Source organism: Geotrypetes seraphini, chromosome 2, assembly GCF_902459505.1.
Source record: "Geotrypetes seraphini chromosome 2, aGeoSer1.1, whole genome shotgun sequence".
In the NCBI taxonomy this organism is placed as follows: Eukaryota; Metazoa; Chordata; class Amphibia; order Gymnophiona; family Dermophiidae; genus Geotrypetes; species Geotrypetes seraphini.
In genome coordinates, this window is record NC_047085.1 from 348911144 (window position 1) to 348926386 (window position 15243).

Below are 15243 nucleotides of genomic sequence, written 5' to 3' on the forward strand. Positions count from 1 at the left end.
TTCATTCTTTTCCATAAACATAAGAAAACAGGAAAAAGTAAAATTGAGTTGAAAAACAAACAACTCACACCTTTCTTGCCGGTGTCACAGGTAAGTAGCCGAGTGCAGTCTTAATCGTTCTGCCTTTGGCAAACAGGCAGTAACAAGCTATCACACTTCCTTTATAAATAAAGACAGTGTTGTGTCCAAGCCTAGATTAAAGCTGGCTTGGCCCCAACCAACTTAACAGTAGTTGGTGGGGGAGGGGAGTAGCCGAATCCATTAAATTTACTCTGTAAGAAACAGAATGCCACAAATGGCCCCACAATCCCAACCTAGGATATTATGTGGATTCTTCCCCAAAACTACCTCCCAGGCACACAATCACAATTGAAGCTTTTCTTGCTTTCAAAAGCCAAAACATAAACTAAACAGTCCAGCACAATTAAACCTAAGAAAAAGGTTTCCAGTTCCAGGCACCTTGCAAGGAGCTCAGCACTGCTCCCTTACTTCTCACAGGTGCAAACAGGTTCCCCAGAAAGAAGCCCAAAAGATTGCTGGCTTGAGCATACAAAAAGAAAAAAAACCAGCAATGGTACTTAGCTCTCTTCCATGGGGCAAGCTTCTGTATTCATGGCAGTTTCTATACAGTCCATGGGCTCTGGTTCAGCTAGCTGGTTGGCTTCAGGGTCAGGGGCTGGATCCACCATCTCAACGTCCTGATAGTGGTGAGGCTCAGGAGAGCAGTCCTGTAAGCCTCCTTCCTGGGCTGGCCCAGGGCAGACTGACTGCTTCCTCCTCAGAGCAGCCTCTAGTGCATTGAGGCGACCACGCCCTGTTCTCTGAGGGGGAGGGACAGCCTGCAGCTTCTGCCTAGCTTTCCTAGGACTTCTAATTAGCTCCTGCAGCTGGGAGTTAGCTGAGAGAGTAGGAGGATTCAGTGGCTGTTCCAGGCTGTTACCCTCATAGTCCTCTTCTCCCCAGGGATCTGTAATCTGGGATTTAAAGGGGAATGCAAAGTTTTCCCTATTCCTGGACTCTAGCCTGTCACACTGATTAGCTCTTTTAATGGCTGGGCTAGGTTTAGCCAAAGCCTTACCTGGCACAAGCCGAGCTTTAGGGCTAGGGTTGTGACAACATGTAAATAGTAGGTGGTCAGCAAACAGGTTATCATCATAAGGATCTCCCAAATCAGAATCAGGCAGCGCCAGAACAGTGGCTGACTGAGATGAGGACATGCTCATAAAAGCAACGCAACTGAGAAACGTATTTGAGGTGAAGCGGGATTGGCTTTGAAACTCATTCCATAAATGTTTCATAAATTCTGAGAAAGCCTCCAGCTCTTGGGGTGTCAAGTCACCCTTTGATAACTTACATTTGCATTTCTTAGGCTGCGGAGGGTGCTGGACTGAACTAAGGTTTTTTGGGAACCTAGACTGCAGAGGGTGCTTGTCTGAGCTAAGGCTGATTGGGAACCTAGTATTAAATTACGTGCATATATTTCTGGAACACTGTTTTAATATGTTGTATTATTTTGGTGTGCATTATTTTGATTTTTCTTTGTACTTAATTCTCTGGCGTGTATATAGTATGCATAATACTATCAGTAAAAGAGCTACTGGGGATGCAGCTGATAGATAGAAGGGGTTCTTTCCTATTGTATTGAAAAGCTCTTACAGGGGGATCAATGTTCCCTCTAAGCTGTGCTAAATGTCCAGTAGCAGAGTAATTTTTAGGGAAAAGATAATGAGTATGCCTGTCTCAACTAACCGCAAGTATTTACACAGTGGAATCTCAGTTTGCGAGTGTTTTGCAAGACGAGCAAAACACTCAGCAAACTTTTGACTCGCAAACCTAGCACTGCCCCGATAAACGAGCACTTACAGTCCAGGAAGCGCCGCTTCGGGGGATTCGTCTTCCGTCTTCCGGCCAGCCTTCCACGTCGGGTGCCTTCCGCAGGTTGGAGGTCCTCTGTCTGGGCCTGCGCGGCCAGGTGCCGTCCCGCCTGTGCGTTGCATGTGACGCGCACAGCGTCAATCATTGGCGTGCGCGGCGTGCAGGTGGGGCAGCGCTCAGCTGCGTAGACTCAGGTGGTGGCTCTCCAGCATGCGGGGAGCATCCAATGTGGAGGACTGGCCAGCGGATGGAGGAGGCATTCTCAACTTCAGACATCTCAATGTCTGCCTGAAAAGGGAAAAGTTCAGAATACTCTCCCTTCCTGTGATTCTGCCTATACTAGATCAACTAGATTGGTTAGCCGCCCTAGATCTCAAGGATGCCTACACTCATGTTCCCATTCATCCTTCCCACTGACAATTCCTCAGATTCAAATTTCTCAATCGCCATTTTCAATACAAAGTCTTACCATTCAGCCTCTTGTCAGCCCCAAGAGTTTTCATGAAATGCCTGGCAGTGGTGGCAGCACATTTAAGAACAGTGCATCATATGTTCCCGTACCTGGACAATTGGCTGTTGCTGGCTCACTCTAGGGACCATCTTCTTCTTACCATTCAGGCCACTGTGAACACCTTGCAAAGTCTGAGCTATATCATCAACTTCAAAAAGTTCAAACTCACTCCAGTACGTAGCCTAACTTTCATAGGAGTACTCTTGGACATCAACTCTGCAAGGGCCTATCTGCCTCAGGAAAAACATCAGGCAATCATACATTTGGCACAACAAGCCAGGCAGTCAACTTGCATGCCAGCTCGAGAGATATTACGACTTCTAGGCTATATGGCAGCTTCGCTTTCATTGGTGCCGCATGCCAGGCTCCACACGTGTCCTCTGCAGTGGCACCTCAAGCTACACTGAAACCAGTGTCTTTACCCACTGTCTCAGCTGATTCCCCTGCCTTCCAACATCAAGGATTCTCTTCTATGGTGGATTTATTCTTCCTTCATTCTGGCAGGATGTCCGTTCCAACTCCCACCACCTTCTCTAACCATCACCACCGATGCTTCCAATCAGGGTTGGGGGGGCACACCTCAACAATCTTTGCACTCAAGGTCTCTGGACTCCCTCAGAACAGTCCCTTCATATCAATCATCTGGAGCTCAGAGCAGTGTTTTATGCTCTTCAAGAACATTCTCATTCAGATCGACAATCAAGTGACCATGTTCTATATAAACAAACAGGGTGGTTCAGGATCCCTCAAACTGTGCAGAGAAGTGTATCGACTCTGGTCCTGCACCCTTACACTCAGTATAGATCTTCGTGCAGTCTACATTCCAGGGGAACAAAATATCTTGGCAGACTCCCTTAGCAGGAAGCTCGACCCACATGAATGGGCCCTCAATCCTGCAGTGCTAACATCCATTTTCCATCAATGGGGAACTCCTCAGGTGGATCTCTTCACCTCCCGAATCAATGTACAGTGCACTCTCTTCTCCGTCCAGCTCCACAAGCTTAACAAGGGATGTTTTTTCAACAACATGGAACCACAATTTGCTCTATGCATTTCTACCATTCCCTCTCATCTCCAGGGTGTTTCAGAAAGTTTTGATAGACAAAGCACATCTCATTCTCATTGCACCCAGATGGCCCAGACAAATCTAGTTTCCATTACTTCTGGATCTTCTAGATGCGCCCCCGATACCCTTGGGCAACCATCTATCCCTTCTGTCTCAGCACAACGGCCAGTTACTGCATCCTAATCTATGCAGTCTGAGTCTCACGGCATGGAACTTGAGAGCTCACTCCTAACTGATCTGCCGTTTTCACAATCAGTCAAAAATGTTCTCCTAGCAGCAAGGCGTCCTGCTACACAGAAGTCCTATCAAGCAAAATGGAAACATTTTTCTGTATGGGCTCAGGGTCACAGTTTGCAACCCTTCCAGTGTCCGCTGGACCATATCTTCACATATCCTGCATTTGTCTGACACAGGGCTTAAGACGAACTCTGTTAGATATCATCTCTCAGCAATTTCTGCATACCATTCATTGGTCAGCAGTAAACCAATCTCGCAGCATCCTCTTATGGCACTTTTCCTGAGGGGTCTCAACAATCTTAGACCTCCATTGACTCCTACGCTAGCTTGGGACCTCAATGTGGTCCTCGATCAATTGATGAAAGAGCCCTTCAAACCACTGGGTTCTGCCTCTCTTGCTTTCCTTTCCTGGAACACTGTTTTTCTGGTAGCGCTCACATTAGCTAGAAGAGTAAGCAAATTCTAAGCCTTGGTCACGTATTATCCTTATTTTACAATTTTTTCCAACAAGGTACAGCTATGGACTCATCCTAAGTTCCTGCCTAAGATGGTTTCAGATTTCCATCTTAACCAAACCACCACTTTGCCTTCCTTTTTTCCACCGCCACATGACTCAGGCAGAAGAACGACTTCATTCCTTGGATTTCAGAAGAGCACTGTTTGTTTACCTCAAAGCAACTTCCCATCTTCGGAAATCTTTTCAATTATTCATTTCCTACAATCCACCTACCTGTGGTCAACTAGCAACTAAAAGAGCCATTTCATCTTGGATTTCACGTTGCATACATTTTTGCTACACAAGAGCTCAGCTATAGCCCCCTGCTTCAATTGGGGCCCACAGGCTACGAGCTGCAGCAACCTCAATTGCAAACTTTGAGGTCCATCTCAATCCAGGACATTTGTAAAGCAGCTACCTGGTCATCTGTATATACTTTTACCAAACACTACTGCTTAGACCAAAGTTTAGCTCAAGATGTTCGCTTTCGACAGTCAGTTTTACGTAACCTATTTGCATTATAGACTATTTTCGACTCCACCTCCCATACCCTTCTTCAACTTGGGACTCACCATCAAGTGGTACTGCATATCCCCTGCCTGTCTCCAGAGAAAGCAAGGTTGCTTACCTGTAACAGGTGTTCTCCTTAGAGAATCTTCCTTCTTTCTTCTCCTCCCCCCCTTTCATCACATTCCCCTCCTGTCTCTTCTTTCCCCACCTGAAACCCGGCTGCTGCTTCTTCGGTCATGTACCAAGAACAGCACTTCTCTCTTCCTCCCACTCACCTTGGTTGTTACTGCTGTTTCTTCTGCAAACGAGCTGCAGCAGAGGGATGTGGGAAACTGCTGCTCTTGGGTGCGCATCAATCCAGAACTGCTGTATGGGGATGTGAACAGAGGTGCGCAGCTGCACACCTTAGAGGGAACATTGATGTACATATACAAGGACAGAGGATAATATTCAGCTATTCCAAGGATCATCTATTGCTGATCTTAATCTGAATTTTTAAAAGGATCAAATGGTGCAGTCTGCATACAAAAAATGAGTTTTAAAGATTACCTAATCAAAAAACACTTAAATAGAAAAGTTTTATAAATTTTGGAAACAATAAACATCCCAAGAAACAGTTTATAAAATAGAAATAAAACTACAAATCATATGTAAACATGCAGAGTTAGTAGTATAAGAATTTTATAAGAAGCTGTAAGATTGAATAAATTGAAACCAAAAGTCACTACTGAAAATATAGAAAGCTTACAGCATCAAACAAGGCCTGAAACAATATTAAAAAAATGAAAATAAAAATAAAACCATAACATTTAAGTTGAAATCAAAAGTGAAACTAGGAATCATGCATAAGTCCAAGGGATGGCAGTATAAAACAGCAAAAATTACTCAAAATGCTATTCTAAACTTAGAAAAACCTAAAAACAAATCCAAAGTAAACATTCCAAAAAGAAGGAAGTTAAAATATGAAATTGTATCATTCTTAAAAGTGCAAAGTACTAATAACATTAAAAAACAGTTGAAATTATTTAAAAATATTGGTTTCAAGCATCTTGCTTATGTGGATAAGAAAGTTTGTGTTGAACACAGAGTTAGACTTTGCCCTGGAATCATGGTTCAACACCACAAGAGAGAGCATGGCAGAATCTGGTGCTTCTACTTGTGCTCCAGCACAATAACTACAACTATGAGGCTGAACAGAACATTTTCGTCGCTATGTAGAAGTTGCTGTATATATAGATAGCTCACAGATTCAGGTGGAATGGCAGGATGGTTAGATATGGGGGGGGGGGGGGGGGTGCTGAAAGGTTCTCAGCCCAACCAACCAACTTCCTAAATTCTGATCATTATTTTACCACTGTAACCGAGAAGAATGTTATCTTATTTTTTTTAAATGCCAATTTGCAGAAATGAAACTCATGTTTTAACATTGTTTCAGATCATTGATTGAACCATGTCCACATCATTCTCTCCTTAGTTGGGCTGAAAAATTTTCAGCACCCCCTCATATTGATGGAAATCTTGTGCATTAACAAAAAAAATGTCCATTTATGTAGGATTCTACAGCAAAATCATGGTTGGTAGACTCTTTCCACTAGGCTTTTAACAAGGTTGTGGAGAAATATATTGTTTACCGAAAAAGCCAGATTAAGACATGTTTTTGTTCCAGTTGGGTCTCAAGAAAAATATGGCTCACCCAAGGTTACATATAGAGTGTGGCAGAGAAGAGCCAATATTCCAGAATTCCTTCTAATTCATAGTCCAGTGCTTTAACCATTAGACTGTATCTCCCTTCATTTAACATGAAAACTTCATATACGTAAAGAAATTCAACAAGGTGCATTCTAAACAGTCACAAACTTGCTTGAGAATTTATAGAATAATGTATTTTTTAAACAGGAAAATGAAGATATCTGCTGGCCAAAAAGTATGTAAAGACTTGCTTAAAGTAACATGTACACAGTAAAAGGTTCCTAGCTTTTTGCCCTGGGTTTAACCTGTATAGTAGTTTGATGCCAGGGAAAACAGTCCACAGCCTGATCCCATATACAACATGCTGCTAAAGCAGGGGTGGGCAACTCCGTTCCTTGAGGGCCGGAATCCAATTGGGGTTTCAGGATTTCCCCAATGAATATGCATGAGATCTAGTTGCATGCACTGCTTTCAATGCATATTCATTGGGGAAATCCTGAAAACCCGACTGGATTCCGGCCCTCGAGGACCAGAGTTGCCCACCCCTGTGCTAAAGTATGGGGGGAAAAAATCCAAAGAATCATTACCAGCGGAGGAAATGCAAAACAACTCAAAAATTCTGGAAAGATAGAAAATTGTAAACATTTTTCTGTATCCATTCAGTGATTCTGCTCTGAATTTATATTTATCCATACTTTTTAAATGTGTTGTTCCTTAAGATTATGTTTTGAGACGTGCTAAATTTTTTTACCTTACCTTTGTATTAATCAATTGTTTAGCTGGGTTTTTTAAATTTTTTTAAAATTAAAAACACATCTTTCATTTCAGCGAATTAGTGCTCTGAAGTTTGCTACTGTACATTCATACTTGGCTGGAAAATTGAGGAATTGCATTTTTGCTTGTGTAATTTTGCTTCATTTGTGGATTTTTTTTTTGAATTTTGAAGTCTGTTCATCCAGTTTGAGAGCTTCTTTGTGTCTAACCTTGTGTCGTCTTTCCATGTTTTGTGTGCACTTGTTGGTTTGTTTTCCTGTGAACTGATAAAAGCTTTCTTATTTCCATTTGCTATTCATTTTTAATCTGCTCTGCTCCCTCCCTCTATAAACTTTTACCCTAATCCTGCTTTTTACACTTGTTCAGGATCACAGTCCGCTACCCCTATTGCTGGTAAGACTCTATAAAGACTTTGTATGCATCTGTTGTTCATCCATCTGCTGTTCATCCATCTGCATAACCCTCTCTTAGCTAGATGAAGGCATCCTGCAGAATGAGAACCATTTGGAATTTGTTCACTTAGCACCACACCATATAGTAGCTGCATGGTGCAACATTTATTTCTGTGTTTTGAGTGTTAGATCTTTTATGTTTTTAAAAGTGGTTCAGGGGTCTATGTTTTGATGTGATGCATGTTGGTTCTGGTATATGTGTGTGTTTTCTTACGTGCTTTTAGGTTCTTGCTCAACATTGGCAGCATTTTCAAATGCAAAATTTATCTTTAGTTACTGAGTGTTGCATGGGAAATGGGAGCTATGCATCATTACTCTCCACTATTTGAATATTCATCATGGAAAATGAAATATTTATATAGCTTATTTTACAGATTAATAATTTTGAACTAACTTCTAAATCAGTGGTCTTCAACCACCAGTCCGCAAAAAAATTGTGCCGGTCCGTGAAGGATTCAGGTCCCCGCAGCAACAAAAGGTGCTGGCGTCAGCTGACATGCAACTTCCTGTTGCCGTCACTACGCTGGGACTCTTGCCTTCCATTGACTCCTGCCGTGTATGCCTCCTGCTTTTGTCTCCGCACCCACAGACCAGCAGCGGCAGCTTTGTGTGCTTTTAACTTCGGCACACAGCTGCTCCTAAGCAGTAGTTTAGCCTCAGTTTCATGAGACAGCTTCGGGGCCTTTGCTAGGCCAGCCTGCTTTGATGATGCGTTGTGGGCCAGCCTACCAAAGGCCCCGAGGCTGCCTCATGAAACCACGGCTAAATTCCTGCTTAGGGGCAGCTGTGTGCCGAAGTTAAAAGCACACAGAGCTGGCGCTAGCCTAAAGAGAGGAAACATTTGCTGGAGAGGGAAGGGAGAAGGGGTACTCCTGGACAAGGGAGGGGAAGGGGGTACTGTTGGACAGGGGAGAAGGGGAGGGAAATGAATTACTGTTGAATAAGGGGAGGAGGAGAGGGAGAAGAGGTACCGCTGGACAGGGAAGGAGGAAAGTAGGAAGGAAACAGCTGGAAGGGAGATTAGAGGACGGGAAGCAGTCAGAATGGAATGGAGAGATCAGATGAGGGAAAGGGGAGAGACAGAGGAATGAGAAAGTAGGGAGAGATTGATGCTGGGAAGGGGATCAGATGAGAAATAAGGAGAGAGGGACAAAGATGCTAGATCTGTTGTAGGAGAGAGAAAAATGATGAGAGCAGTGAAGCTGGAATGAATCATATAAAATAGAAAGAGCGCTGGATGGAAGAGAGTGAAAAGGCGATGAAAGCAGAGACAACAAAAGGTAGAAAAAAATAATTTTATTTGTATCTTGTGATTAGAATATATCAGATTTGAGATATGTATCCTGCTAGAGCTGATGTTAGACATAACTGGGGAGTGCAAAGCCCAGGCAGTGCTTCTTTAGCTTTCAGCTGGCTTAGGGCTCTCTCTGACCAGGAGGCAGTTGCCCTAGTTCCACTCCCCCTAACACCATTCCTGCCATATGTGACTGCGGTATTCTGTTAGCATGATATTTGTGTAGCATTCTGTAATAATTTGGCTTATTCAGTGTTCTTGATAGTAGAGGGGATATATGTGAAGGGGAGGGGAGACGGGGGTTTTGTTGATCCTTGCCTTGTTTTATTTGTATTTATAAAATGACAATTGTACAGAATATTGTTTCTTTTTATACTTTAATAAAATATGCTCAATATAAAATCATAACTATTTGAGGCTTGTGCAGATGGGATCAGATGGTTTGCAGGACCGAGCTCGCGGGGATGGGGTGGCGATGGTTTTTTTAAAAATTTCATTCTTAGTAGTTTGCCGGTCCACAAAATAATTATTTTATTTCCGCCGGTCCATAGGTGTAAAAAGGTTGAAGAACACTGCTCTAAATTGTTTCTCATTCATATTGTGTTAGATTTTTATTTTACTTTGTAGGCAACAATCAGCATAATGTATTTGTAAGGAAATGTCTTTCTTCCTCATTGTGATAACCATTGTTTTTTCATTCTTGGAACCTTACAAAGGAGTGTTAGGGAAGTAAAATTCCTAGACTTCATAAATGACTTCTTCTTGGAGCAACTGATTTAGGAACTGACATTGTAGATTGATCCTTAGTGGAATGCAAGGCATAGTACAAGAGGTAGCTGTGTTGGGTCCGCTGGGAAACAGTAATCATAACGTAATCATATTTGTACTGATACCTGGAGTGTTGTTGCAAAAGAAATCTTCTGTAGCAGCATTTAATTTTTGAAAGGGTAACTATGATAAAATTAGGAAAATGGTTAAAAAGAAGCTAAAAGGATCAGTTAGTTACAAATGTTAGGACTGTAAATCAGGCGTGGATGTTATTTTAAAATACCATCATGGAAGCCCAGACTAGATGTATTCCACATATTAAAAAGGTAGAAAGAAGAGGAAATGAGAGCTGGCATGGTTAAAAGGTGAAGTGAAAGAGGTAATTAGTGCCAAAAAAATCCTTTATAAAATGGAAAAAGGATCCAAATGAAGAAAATAAGAACAGATATAAGCACTGGCCAGTGAGATGCAACTAGGTTTCAGGCTTTAAACTTTCTAAAATATCTTCACTTAAGACAAGTTTCATAGACGCTATTAATATATAAAGCCTTAAGGTAACACCTCACGGACCTCGGTGGTGCAGCTTGTATGAATTTCAAACTTTCACATACAGCGAGTCAGCACCAATCTCGTCATTAGTCTCCAGATCTCATGATTATAATAAACTTTTTATAAATATACTTTTAGATATACTTTAAATAGTTTGAGTAGAAAAATACTCATCTTGGTCTACGCGGATGGGAGTGGTATTCCGAACAAGAGCTATGTTTCATCTAAAAAGGCTGTGTCAAGGAAATCCCCCCTGCAAAAATATATAATAATAAATAACAATGGTGCATTTAGTCTTATACTTAGTATTACTCAAATATAAAGAATTACCTTAGTTCGGCAGACCCATGTTCCCCTCATCAATAAGTTTCCTGGTCTAAACTTATGTCGGAATACCACCCTCATCCGCGTAGACTAAGATGAGTACTTTTCTACTCTAAAACTATTTAAAGTATATCTAAAAGTATATTTATAAAAAGTTTATTATAATCATGAGATTTGGAGACCAATGACGAGTTTGGTGCTGACTCACTGTATGTGAAAGTTTGATATTCATACAAGCTGCACCGCTGAGGTCTATGAGGTGTTACCTTAAGGCTTTATAGTAATAAAGTTAGATGCAATGCATTTATTTATTTATTTAACTTATTTTTCTATACTGTTCTCCCAGGAGAGCTCAGAACAGTTTACATTAATTTATTCAGGTACTCAACCATTTTTCCCTGTCTGTCCCAGTGGGCTCACAATCTATCTAATGGGACAATGTGGGGATTAAGCGACTTGCCCAGGTTCATAAGGAGCGGCGTGGGATTGAACCCACAACCCCAGGGTGCTGAGGCTGTAGCTTTAACCACTGTGCCAAAAAAGCAGAAACTCATAGTAACAATTTATTTAGGTACATCAGAAGCAGAAAACCTGTGAGGGAATCCGTGGGACCATTGGATGATCAAGGAACAAAAGAGGCGCTCAGGGAGGATAAGGCCATAGCGGAGAGACTGAATGAAATCTTTGCTTCAGTCTTTATGGAAGATGTAAGAACTGGAAATGGTTTTCAAGGGTAATGATGCAGAGGACCTGAAAGAAATCTCAGTGAATCTGGAAAATGTACTAAGCCAAATCAACAAGTTAACAAGTGATAAATCAACTGGACTGAATGTTATACATCCCAGGGTACGAAAATAACTCAAACATGAAATTGTTGACCTGCTATTAGTGATCTATAACCTGTCGTTAAAGCGTTGGTAGTACCTGAAGATTAAAGGGTGGTCAATGTTACGCCAATTTTAAAAAGGGTTCCAGGGGATATCTGGGAAATTACAGACTGGTAGACATGACTTCAGTGTTGGGCAAAATAGTGGAAACAATTATAAAAAATAAAATTATTGAACACATAGACAAACATGATTTAATGGGACAGATGAAGGCATCCTGCAGAATGAGAACCATTTGGAATTTGTTCACTTAGCACCACACCATATAGTAGCTGCATGGTGCAATGTTTATTTCTGTGTTTGAGTATTAGATCTTTTATGTTTTAAAAGTGGTTCAGAGGATCAGCCGAGGGAGATCTTACCTCACCAATTTGCTGGACTTCTTTGAAGGTATATCTAGATTTTCAGAAAGCTTTTGACAAAGTTCCTCATTAGAGGCTCCTGAGAAAATTAAAAAGTCATAGGATAGGAGGCAAAGTTCAGTTCTGGATTAGGAATTGGTAATCAGATAGAAAACAGAGGGTAGGGTTAAATGGTAATTTTTCTCAATGGAGGAGAGTAAACAATGAAGTGCTACAGGGATCTGTACTGGGACCGGTGCTATTTAACTTATTTATAAATGATCTTGAAATTGGAATGACGAATGAGGTAATTAAATTTGCACTATACTGTTCAAAGTTGTTAAAAATGCATGCAGATTGTGAAAAATTGCAGGCAGACCTTAGGAAATTGGAAGACTGGGCATCCAAATGGTAGATGAAATTTAATGTGAACAAATGCAAAGTGATGCACATTTGGAGAATAACCAAATCATAGTTACTAGATGCTAGGGTCCACCTTGGGGGTTAACACCTAAGAAAAATATCTGGATATCAATGTAGACAATACAATGGAACCTTCCGCCTAATGTGTGGCAGCGACCAAAAAAGTAAACAAGATGCTAGGAATTATTTAAAAAGTGATGGTTAACAAAACTAAGAATGTTATAATGCCTCTGTATCACTCCATGGTGCAACCTTACCTGAAATACTCACGTGGATTAAAAACTGGCTAGACCATAGAAAACAGAGAGTGAGGGTAAATGGACAATACTCGGACTGGAAGAGCGTCACTAGTGGGGTGCTGCAGGGCTCGGTGCTTAGATCTGTGCTCTTCAACATCTTCATAAATGATCTGGACATAGGTACGACGAGCGAGGTGATTAAATTTGCAGACGATATGAAGCTGTTCAGCATAGTGAAGACGCAGGGGGATTGCGAAGATTTGCAATGTGACATAATCAGGCTCAAGGAATGGGGATCGACATGGCAGATGAGGTTCAACGTGGATAAATGCAAAGTGATGCATCTCGGTAACAAAAATCTTATGCATGAATATAGGATGTCCGGGGCGGTACTTTGAGAGACCTCCCAGGAAAGGGACTTGGGAGCTCTGATCGACAAGTCGATGAAGCCATCCACACAATGTGCAGCGGTGGCAAAAAGGGCGAACTTAATGCTAGGAATGATAAAGAAGGGGATCACGAACAGATCGGAGAAGGTTATCATGCCGCTGTACCGGGCCATGGTGCGCCCTCACCTGGAGTTCTGCGTCCAGCACTGGTTGCCGTACATGAAGAAGGACACGGTACTACTCGAAAGGGAACAGAGAAGAGCAACTAAGATGGTTAAGGGGTTGAAGGAGCTGCCATACAGCGAAAGATTAGATAAACTGGGCCTCTTCTCCCTTGAAAAGGGGAGACTGAGAGGGGACATGATCGAAACATTCAAGGTACTGAAGGGGATAGACTTAGTAGATAAGGACAGGTTGTTCACCCTCTCCAAGGTAGCGAGAACGAGAGGGCACTCTCTAAAGTTGAAAGGGGATAGATTCCATACAAATGTAAGGAAGTTCTTCTTCACCCAGAGAGTGGTAGAAAACTGGAACGCTCTTCCGGTGTCTGTCATAGGGGAAAATACCCTCCAGGGAGTTAAGACTAAGTTAGACAAGTTCCTGGTGAGCAAGAGTGTGCGCTGGTAGGGCTAGTCTCGATTGGAGCACTGGTCTTTGACCAGAGGGCCGCCGCATGAGCAGACTGCCGAGCACGATGGACCACTGGTCTGACCCAGCAGCGGCAATTCTTATGTTCAATTCTGGTCGCCTTTTCTGAAGAAAGAAGAGTGACCAAGATAATAAAGGGGATGGAACGCCTCTCATATGAGGAAAAACTAAAATGGTTAGGGCTCTTCAGCTTGGAAAAGAGACGGCTGAGGGGAGATAGATTGAAGTCTATAAAATCCTGAGTGAAGTAGAACGGGTACAAGTGGCTCAATTTTTAACTCTATCAAAAATTACAAAGACTAGGGGGCACTTGATGAAGTTACAGGAAAATACTTCTAAAACCAATAGGAGGAAATTTTTTTCACTCAGAGAATAGTTATGCTCTGAAATGCTTTGCCTGAGGTTGTGGTAAGAGTGGTAAATGTAGCTGGAGGAAAAGTTCATAGTCTGTTATTGAGATAGACATGGGGGAAGCCACTGCTTGCTCTGGATCAGTAGCATGGAATGTTGCTACTCCTTGGGTTTTGGTCAGGTACTATAGACCTGGATTGGCTACCGTGAGAACAGGCTACTGGGCTTGATGGACCGTTGGTCTGACCCAGTAAGGCTATTCTTATGTTCTAATAATTGACTTTCCAATCAGATTTTATTGTACTGTTTACTGGTGCAAAATATATGTCCTGTTGCATTTGAAATCTGTGTTGAATGTTGTGTATCAATCTCCCTATGTACCAGTTTGAGAATTTATGAAACTAGTTTTTGTACTGCTCCAGGAGAAAGTATAACACAGTATGGTGTTATTTTCTTTTGGATGGGCTGAGGGAGGAAGAGAAAGATAAAGGGGAGTTTGCATGATCAGTCTTATCTCTTGTGCAAAGGTGAGAAGGGAGGATGAGAGCAAGAACCTAGGGAGAAAAATTGGCAAAAACAACTATTTCTGAGATATATATGGTTAGAGTTTCACTTTTTAGAGCACTTAAATGTTAAACTTGGAAAACCATTAACCACTGAAACTAACGGTATTAGTGTTTTTCGTATATACATAGTAAGATCTTAAGTGTAAGCCTCATGATAGACCCTGAAACAGTTTCTAGAATTAAATCTGAGCTATTCTCAAAGATGATCTCCTTTTTTGTTGTTTGTTTGTCATTCCTACATATCTGCAATGGCAAACAGTTGTCAATAACCTTAGCAGTATATCATACCATTGTGGTACTTCAGAAAATTCAGGTAACTGTTATGCTCCCCACTCAATTCAAGAAAGGTAAAAGTAATTTAGGTTACCCTAACCACAGCAATGCTGTAAAAAATGATTTTTTTTGTTTTGTTTTGTAAACTGGTTCTATCATATAACAATTAGGCATTTCACAACAGTATAATTTGCATGTTATAATTGCTTGGCTGTAAAATAGAAGAGTTATAGGAACTACACTAGCATAAATAAAATAGTACATATTCATCATCACATAAAATAATTTAAAAAATAATAATCAAGTAACAGTGTCTCTTTAGAGGAAAAGCTGATATGCAAAATTAATTTGGGCACAGGAGATGATACCATTTCACTAGTCTTGGGTGGAAGAGCATTAGGAATATTGTACATGCTCTCTTCTAGTTTATGCCAAAGAGCAGCTTGACCTTTCCCAGTAATGTCCTGGGGGAGGGGGGGAATGCTATGCCAGTATTAAATATTAGAGGAGGTGTTATCTTGAGATTCTTTTGAAAATAATAAAATAACGCAAGGAGCATTATTATTTGGTTGTCATTCTGG

General features: G+C 41.5%; 1 protein-coding gene across 16 annotated transcripts in view; it reads left to right on the forward strand.

The window, feature by feature from the left end:
- The window catches only part of CLASP2 (cytoplasmic linker associated protein 2), a 650335-nt gene that overhangs the window by 391100 nt on the left and 243992 nt on the right, over positions 1 to 15243 (forward strand). The gene's annotated exons all lie outside the window — the stretch shown is intronic.